The sequence below is a fragment of the Dromiciops gliroides genome, chromosome 5, assembly GCF_019393635.1.
Source record: "Dromiciops gliroides isolate mDroGli1 chromosome 5, mDroGli1.pri, whole genome shotgun sequence".
NCBI lineage: Eukaryota > Metazoa > Chordata > Mammalia > Microbiotheria > Microbiotheriidae > Dromiciops > Dromiciops gliroides.
In genome coordinates this window covers 267,024,724-267,034,937 of record NC_057865.1, presented here as the reverse complement: position 1 = coordinate 267,034,937, position 10,214 = coordinate 267,024,724, and the positions used below count along the sequence as shown (strand labels likewise).

At 37.0% G+C, this 10,214-nt stretch overlaps 1 pseudogene; it reads right to left on the bottom strand.

The window, feature by feature from the left end:
- Positions 1–627: 627 nt before the first annotated feature.
- On the bottom strand, positions 628–1,045 carry LOC122728462 (annotated as a pseudogene).
- Positions 1,046–10,214: the final 9,169 nt, after the last annotated feature.

Sequence of the window (10,214 nt, the reverse complement as noted above, 5' to 3'; positions counted from 1 at the left end):
AGCAAGAAGCGAATCATAGAATCACAGATTTTGATTTGAAGGGCCCCAAAGTAGCCATCTATTCTAATGCATACATGAAAACAATCTCCATTATCACATAAGGAAAAGTGGTTTTCAAACCTCTTCTTGAGGACATCTAAAGAGTGGGGAACTCACCACTTCTGGAAGCAGTCATTTCACATTTGAATGGTTCTAGGTGGTACAGTGGATAGTGCACCAAGCTTGGAGTCAGGAAGACCTGAGTTCAAATCCAGACTCAGACACTTACTAGCTGTGTGGCAAGTCACTTAATCTTGTTTGCCTCAGTTTTCTCATATGAACAATGAGGTGAAGAAGGAAATGCCAAACTACTTCAGTATTTTTCCCAAGAAAACCCAAAATGGAGTCATGAAGAGCTGGACACGACTGAACAAAAACAAAAAGTATTAGGAAATTTTTCTAGGTACCATGCCTAAACGTGACCAAAGGTAACTTAGTCTAATCCTCTCATTTTTTTTTTCAACTAAAAGGGGTTTTTATTGATATCACAGCCCCATTAAACCCAGGAACAAGGCCTTGTTACAGCACACTACTAAAAAGAACTTCAGTCAGGGGAGCCAAACCAGAATCGGGTCAGGAGGCTGGTCTTTATTTGACCTTCTTCTTGGGGCGCAGATTTGGTGTGGCGGCACTTTTTCTTAGGGCAGTTTACAACGCAGGAGTGCAGGTGAGTATAACACTTGTGGCAGATCATCTTGTCACAGTTGTACTTCTGAGCCAGCTGGCAAAGGGAAGGCTCAATGATACCCCCGCCCCCATCCCCAGACGCAGCACCAAGTGCAGAGTGGACTCTTTCTGGATGTTGTAGTCAGAGAGAGTCTAGCCATCTTCTAGCTGTTTTCCAGCAAAAATCAGACATTGTTGTTCTGGTGGGATACCTTCCTTGTCCTGGATTTTGGCTTTGACATTCTCGATAATATCACTGGGTTCAACCTCAAGAGTGATGGTCTTGCCCGTCAGGGTCTTCACGAAGATTTGCATCTCTGCAACGCTGCACCTGCCGCTCGGCCACCTCACTGAAGAGAAAGAGGCCACCCTAATCCTCTCATTTTACAGAAAATAAAATGGAAATCTGAGAGAGGTAAAGTCACTTGCCCAAGGTCACACAAGTAGCAAGCTGTAAGAGTTGGGATTTGAACCCAGAACTTCTGACATAAAATCTCTATTTTTTTTCTTCTTCACCATGCTGCCTTAGGAAAAACTTAGAGGGGCTTTGTTTAACTAGTATAATCTGTACTGTCACTCCCTTACTTACAGAAATTTAACTTATAGTGGTTCAGTTTATAGCATTTTGCTGATTTTACCGATGTTATTCCTTAAGTACAAACTATGTCACCAAGTTAATCTACTTCTTGACATGATCTGGTACCTAAAACCTTCTTCCTTGCTCCTCTCCTGCCTTTCACTTCAGTTTCCAGCCTTAGGCAGAAATCCTTTTCTTAGCTGTCTCAAATTCCCAGCCTGAGGCACAGCCCCTCTCTGGATGTCTAGCTTTTGGCCTGAAACTCAACACCCACTCCTTGGAATTTTCCAGCTACTTCCTTGAATTCCCAAAGTTCTCATATACCTTGCACAGGCCCTCTTCTGGAAATCTTTGAAATAAATGGAATTAAATAAAATTATATGTCTTTCTTAGTCTACTTATATAGACTTGAACAAACTTTGAACAATATTTATAACTACATTAATAATTGAGTCAATGATTTACCAAATATGATATTTTTCAAAATTTCTATCAAATTTCAACCTCAAGAAGTTGGCCAGAGAAAAATGGTCCTGTTAATAATGTTCTTTGTTATAGGAACATTCAATTTGACATATGTCAATTCAACTTACATCATTTGACTTTTGGCTTATTTTCTAGGAAGGTAACTTCAAAAAGAAGTTTTAAAACTTGCCACATAATGTTTCAAGGATGAAATAGTAAAGACTACACCAGGAAGTAAAGATAACTGAAATCCATCAGTGTAAATGTTACTTGATGCTTTGAAAAATTCAGGATTTGGTCGGTGTCATTTCTTACCTAGCCTTAATCACTAAATGGGTGTTGCCTCAGACAAACTGAAACTCAGGAAAGACCTGAGATTAAAAAGGCCAAGCTTTCTCTCTGGACCCAGGGGCCATCTTCAGTAATCCTAATTATATCTTGCCACTGGACCAGAAGCCTCTGTGGAAGAGAGTGAGGCTGGCGATTTTTCACAGCCCTGCCTCGCTTAAATCCAATTCACTGCAAGTTGTGACATCACATCTGGATGTCTTGGTCCTTTTGACAATAAACAAAGTAGCAATTTGGTAGGTATAGACTTTCAGGCCACTTAAACATCCTTATTATGTGACTTGTACTGGCTGAAAAATTCATCTTCTTGTCAACCTTTTAGGGTAGCTACATGGTGTAGTGGAAAGAACCTAGTGTCTGAAGTCAGGAAGACTTGAGTTCAAATCCAGCCTCAGAGCCTTACTAGCTGTGTTAGCCTGGCAACTCACTTAACCCTGCTTGCCTCAGTTTCATCATCTGTAAAATGAGCTGGAGAAGGAAATGGCAACACATTCCATGACCTTTGCCAAGGAAACCCCAAATGGGATCAGGAAGAGTCAACAACAAAGTCAACATTTTTAATGAGACTTGTTTCATTTAGTTAATCAGGTCTTTCATTGACAAATATGAAGTCTGTCCCAAGGCCCAAATTCAAGGACTTTCTAGTTTAATAGTAAGTTCTACTAGAGGCTGTCCTCTGCTGGCATGATCTTCAAAAAGTCAACACCAGGCCCTTATGAAGCAGCATGATAGGGCTTTAGTGAAGAATGGCAAACATTTAAAATAAGTAGTATTTTTTTTTTAGTGAGGCAATTGGGGTTAAGTGACTTGCCCAGGGTCACACAGCTAGTAAGTGTTAAGTGTCTGAGGCCAGATTTGAACTCAGGTACTCCTGACTCCAGGGCCGGTGCTCTATCCACTGTGCCACCTAGCTGCCCCAGTATTTTTAATCTCATTTTCCCTCTGTGTATTGTGTAGCTTTGTGTACTACCTGGAGGAATAAATTTAAATTCTTGGGTTGAACACTGTCTTTGAATCCAGAGGTATGGGTTCAAATCCTTCTAGTGCTTCTTAGTACCTGTGCAATGTTTGGCAAGTCACTTCATTTCTCCAGGTCTCAATTTCTTCAACTGTAAAATGAGATAGATAAGACTCAATGATCTCTCATTTTCTCTCCAGCTCCAGGTCTATGATCCCATGAAAAGATGAGTGACTTGGCTTCAATCTTTATTACATAAATCCCCTTTCACACACTCTGTTTCAGCCAAAGCGATCTTATGGTTCTTCATGTGTGGAATTCCCATCTCTGTGTGTTTGTGTTCCCTATGCCATGTATAAGCCTCTTCTTTACCTCCAGATCTCAAAATTCTTGGTTTCCTTTAAGGTAACCCAGGGGCCACTTTTGAGGTGAAATCATTTCTGATCTAGTTACCCCTAACTGTGAGTACTGTCTCCCCTAAAATTACTGTAATGCAATATAATATAATATGATATGATATATGAGATTAGATGATATATGATATGACATAACATAACACAAATGCACACACATGTTTTATGTCTGTATATGCATGAGTGTATGTGTATCTACACATGCATACATATATGTATATGTGTGTCTGTGTGCAGATAGATAGGTATAGATATAGAGATATACTATCTTTATCTCTAAACTTTTCACAAGCTGTAGGACATGACCAGTAAGAAAATATATGTGTGTATGCATAGATGCATGCACATTATATATACATATATTGTTGCGTGTATACATGTATTTTGTGTAAATATAATTGTGTATAATGTGTATATATGCATGTAAGTAGGTGTGCATGTGTTGTATTTACATATAGGCATAATGTGTTTTGTGTATGTGTGTACATATATATGTTCATGTGTGTATGTATTATGTATGTCTCAGATAGAAGGAAGGGAGGGAGAGACAGAGACAGAGACAGAGACAGAGACAGAGACAGAGAGACTAAGAAACAGAGTCAGAGATTTGAACTCACATCCTCTGTTGATTATTTTACATTTATCCTGTATATAACCTATTTGTACATATTTTTTTGCATTCTGTCTTTTCCATTAATTATGATGTCCTTGAAAGTAGAAACTATTTTATCATAAACACATACACACATATATCTATATGCATGTACATGTGTGGGCATATACACACAAATACATGCATATGTATCTGTGAATATATACACGCACACACATATTTCTATGTTGAGAGATAGATAGACAGATGGACAGATATGTCCAGTGTTTAGAACAGTTTCTGGCCCATGGAAGGTGCTTGAAATAAAAAATTTATTGAGTGAGTTTTTTGACTAATTTACTGACACCAAAAAATAATGTACTATTGATATGGAATCAAGGAACCTAATCTCCTCTGGGGATCCACCTTATTTGAAGATCTATTGACTGACAATATCAATGAAGGGCAAGAAATATGTTTTTTTTTTCTTTTTTTTTTTTTTTTTGCATCATGGTTCTGTGCCTTGCTCTTCCTTGCATCTGTCCCTTGTTGGATCTGTAACTTATGACTCCTCCTTCTTCCTGGCCATTTCAATGGCTCCCCTGATTCCATCATCTTGATACACAGTCATAGAGAAATTGAAGTTCTAGAAACCTCAACTAAAGCTAATCTTAAAGCCCACAGACCCATGGGAAATATAGTCTTTTCCCCCATATCAATGTATATTACATACTGAAATTTCACATTGTAATGTTAGGAAATCATTCATTGAAATTTCAAATAAAAACACAATATCAGTCTCCCCCTCTCTCCCTTTGAAGTCTCCTTGTTACTTTTTTGTAGTTGAAAATTCTGTTTACAGCTCCTCAGTAGAATAATGCAAAAGTTTAGAGTATGCTTCCCTTATAGCTGTGACCTTGTAGTTCTCTGTAAAAGTGCTGCTTTATGTGTTCTTCAATAGACCCTTGCATTTTTACAACCTAATCTAATAACTGTCGCACATGGCTGAGAGAAAATATGGGCATACACAACTGGTAGCTTCGGAACAGTGATTTTTATTTCAAAAGAGAATCCAAAAAGAATGTAGGCCATTGGTCATTAGTAGTGACTCATTGCCTAGGAGGAGGAGATGGAAGATTTAAAAAACTGATATTTACTATAAAGGAAGCATAAAAACATATCTAAGCTCAGTGACAGCTAAAATGTTGGGCCATTCATCAGAATGAGTATTATTTTAAATTCATATGAATTGGGAGGAAAAGGAAAGTTATGTCCAGTTAAATTATTTAGTCTCTTTGTTCAATTTTACCCAGCATAATATACTACATTTTATACTAGACTTTTTTCTAACTCTTTAGTGTATCCATATTGTGGTCCTGAAAACCACTGGAGGAGTTGTGTCAGCTCACTTGACACATAATCATCTCTCCTTGCCCACAAGTTTTGCATTCAGAGCATTGATATTATATTAGCAAATTTGAACTTGGAAGCAAGGTGCAAAGAAGTGTACTATAATGCTAATCTTCCTTTCTCTTCCAAAGATGTTCACAAGGTATTGTTGTGGTTTCCCTAAAATGAAGAGTTTTTAAATAATTCTGTTAGAATTAGGGAACATATTAAAGCCATAACCTCATATGTTGTCTTCAAAAGAGAAATCAGTGATAATGTATGATGATTTTTGTATAATATTTTATGACATAAAAAATTTTCCTTGGAATAGCTCTGTGAGATAGTCTTGGGCTTCTGTTTCTTGTCTGGCCTTTGACCACAAGTTCTCTGGATGTCCATTTTTTTTATCTGTAAAATGAAGACAATAATTATATGTCTGCCCAAAGCATGTAAAGATTTCCCCTGGAAGAATGGACAGATGAGAAAAATTGTTCCAATAGCCACAAAGGCAGGTGAAACAAATGCTATGGAGCACTTAGAACGTAGACATCAAAGATACCAAGATCATCCACTGCATCTTTGGCCATCAACAGTCATCTTGACTTTTGTCTTGCCACTGGACTTTGATGGCTCTGGAAGAGAGATTGAGATTTTTGACACTTACTAGTTGTGTGACCATGGGTAAGTCACTCAACCCTCATTCCCTTGCAAAAAAAAAAAAAAAAGTTTGAGGTTGACAACTTTGTGCAAGTCCGTCTCACATGAATCCAGTTCACTCAGAAATCGAGACATCACCTCATGTCATTGGTCTTCTTCAAAAGGAAGGACAAAAAAACCCCATATTATTCTATCCTTACAGAATAGTAATACCTCATTAGATTCATAAATCATGAATTGTTTAGCTTTTTTCCAATAAATGGCCAGTTTTTCATTACTAATTGAAATAATTGGTATATATGGGACATCTTTTATCATTGACCTCCTAGGGAAATATGGCTAACGGCAAAATATCTAGGTCAGAGAGTATGGATGGGGCACTTTCACAGTGACAGGGTAGAAGGAAATTGTGCACAATAGACATATGGCTTCCTTATCACATGGATGATGGGAAGCTCAGGGAAAAAAAAAAAGATGATAAGCTAGATAGTCTGTAAGAAGATATCAAAATTGGCAAATAGAAGATTCCAAATTGGCAAATGTGAGAAGGTCCAGGTGTTACGTAGACAAGAGAAAAATGAATGTAACTAACCAATAAATATATAATATTTAAAAAGCTATCAAAAACATCAACTTAAATAAGCATTTTTTGCCTGTCTGTCATTTCATATTACTTTTTTATTCTTTCCATTTTATGTCATCAATACAAATAATTTGCAGGGCAAAAGATTGATCTAAGAAAGCTAGGTTTCTCCATTTTATTTTGAGAACATTATAAGAATGTATTTTAAGTATGATTTAAAAAGTTATTTCATGATCATTGTGTCATTTTGATGAGATAAGGTATATGTTTCACAAACATTATAAATGTTAACTATTATCATTTTCACATTGTGAAAAATCGTAGCTTGATTAAAAATTATTTATGGCTGCTTTGTTTTTACATTAGTCTAATTTTCCAGTGAAAAGTACAGCTAAATAAGACAGCTCAATTTTAGGCAATGCATGCCCAATTCTACATCTCTAATTCACTACTTCTCTAAAGAGGAGGAGGCAGATTTTACCAAGAGTTCACAGAAATCAAAATTAGGGCACTGAGATGATCAGAGTTTTGATGACTTTGTATTTTGTCATCTTTTATGTTATTGTGATAATGATGTAATATGCTCTTGCGGTTTTGTTCACTTCACTCTATATCAGTTTGTATCAGCTTATAGGCTACCAGATTCCTCACACCCAAACCTTTGGGTTGTTTATACATTGTATAAACTGGAAGAATGTAAGTTCTTTGTGGGCATGAACCACTTTAGTATCTTTGTATATGAAATCATTTCACAACCTAGTCTGAAACTCTCTTTCTAGCACATGACAATCCAGTCAAATTGTCCAGTCATTGTTATTATCATCAGCATCTTCATCATTCCTTATACATGGCATGAAATCTCCTGCCTAAACTTTTTAATTAGGTTTCCTTCATGTCTAGAATGCTTTCACTTCTCACCTCTATCTCTCAAGAACCTTTTTTTTTTTTTTTTGCATTAGGCCTTTCCGTATTTCCTATACCTTTTAGTTCCATCGTCTAAAAAATCCTGTTATACATAATCTTAATTAATTGTGTATGTGTTGGGGCAGCTAGGTGGCGCAGTGGATAGAGCACCGGCTTTGGAGTCAGGAGTACCTGAGTTCAAATCTGGCCTCAGACACTTAACACTTACTAGCTGTGTGACCCTGGGCAAGTCACTTAACCCCAATTGCCTCACTTAAAAAAATTGTGTATGTGTCTTTGAAACAGGCTTGTGTATGGTGGCCAGCACATGTGGCATAGACAGGGTGTGGTAGGCTATACTGTGTACTACCTTAGTTGATAATCTCACTCAAACTGCCACTGGCTCATGTCCTTAATAATTTTATTCTCCAGGTTCTAAGGGAATTAAAGGAGATCTGATATTTCCTTCTTTCCTCACAAATACATAGAAATGTATAAACTCAATTAATCAGTTAACTCTGATCATGTCATCCTACTTTATATATAAATAAAAGAAAGCTTTTATGTAAGCTTTTGTTCATTTATTTGTGTATTAATAAGACTTTGGGAAGACTTATTGGCATTGGGTTAAGTGTTAGGGATACAAAAAGCGGCAAAAGTCAGCTCCTGAATTCAAGGACCTCAAATACAATGAGGGAGATGATGAGCAAACAAATGTACACCAACAAGCTTTATGTAAGATAAATAGTACATTAAATAAAAAGGGAAGATTCTAGAATTACGTGGATTTAGGGGAAGCTTCTTATAGAAGGTGGGATTTTAGTTGACACTAGAGAAGTCAGTAGTTAAAGTTCATTATGGGTATGGGGGAAAGCCAGAGAAAATTCCTAGAGCATAGAGATTGAGTGTCTTGATCCTAGTATCAAGCCTCAGTCTCATAGGCTTAGGTCCACACCAAAGTTCTTGGCCCTACAATTTATTAATAAACATTATTAAAAACATATTTTAACTCTTCTAAATGTAAAAGCTGTTAAAATATTGATATCCAGAGTCCTCTCTAATGACCATTTGCAACTAGTAACTCTTTCTAGGTAAAGGAATCACAATTCTGTCAGGGTGGTGGGTTTTAAAAGAAAATATTCATTAAATAATCAAATGTTATATCCCACTAAGGTCAGTTTCTTCCTTTTACTCAGCATATCCCAAAATTATCATAATGGTGACATGAAGGAAGACAAATCTGTCATCAATTACTATCATTTGGTCCTGAGGTGCTAAGGTTCTTGAAGAGAGAGGGTGGTTGTCATGAGAATGGGGGGAAATGGACAGAGGCAAGAAACATTTAAAAGAAAGAATGAACATGACAGTAACTTATTCAATATAAAGAACGGAACTGAGGGATGAGTCATATATGACTCTTAGGTTTCAAACTTGGCAGCCTGAGACAAGTATGGTGTGGGTAGAAAAAACAAGGAAACAGGACTAGGAATATGTTATTCTTTTTTCAGGAGCAATGATGGAGGAGGAATAGAGAATGAGCTGGATTTTGACATATTAAGATTAAGTTGACAGCAGGATAACCATTCATTTATTTATCAAATGTTTATTTGCCACCCATTACATGCAAGGCACTATGCTTGGCATTAAGCATGGGTGGGAGATCTGGAAGGAATGCACAGATTAAAATGTCAGAGGAGCTGAGTATCTCAGACTTGGGAAGATGCTTCATAGCATCATCCATTTGGAGTTGTAATAGACTTCAAAGATGATTGCACCCAATTCCCTCTGTACTCTATGGCACAGAGAGGTTGACTTAATTGACTAGGTTCATATAGCTTGTAAGTGTCTGAATTGGAATTAGAACCCACTTTCCAGACTATAAATCCAATTTCCTATTCACTTATTACTGTCAAAGGGAAATTACATCATAAGAAACTTCTGCTCTTTATAGTTTAAAAAAAAATTTTTTTTGTTTGTTTGTTTTGGCCGGGTAATGAGAGTTAATTGACTTGCCCAGGGTCACACAGCTAGTAAGTGTCAAGTGTCTAATACCAGATTTCAGGTCCTGAATCCAGGGCTGGTGCTTTATCCACTGTGCCACTTAGCTGCCCCCAATTTATAGTTTTTAAAGAGTTGCTAAAATTAGAGGAATGGTAAGCTACTTGCTATTGTCACACAGCTGGTATGCGTCAGAGTCAGCACTAGAATCCAGATCTTCCTAATTCTGGAGACAGTTTTCTATCTACAACTTTCATTCTACTCTGACATACCTGACCAACAGAAACTTTTACATTATATTGAGACAAAATCTGCCTGCCTACAACTGCCATCCATCACTCTCAGATTTATCCTCGGGGTCCTATCAAAAAAGTGTCTATACTGTTTCATGATGACAACCCTTCAAATATTTAGAGATAGCTATCACTGCTCTCATTCCTAGTCTTCCTTTTTAGACTATTCATCATCAAATAGTTCTCGCAATGTTCCTATTCACTCACTGGTCTGGGATCTTTCCTCTGGACATTCTCCATCTTGACAATGTTTTAAAAATGTAGTGCCTAGAATGAGAGTTGGGGATAGGAGAAATTTTTGGCAGATCCAGAATTTAATATCTTAAGAAAAAG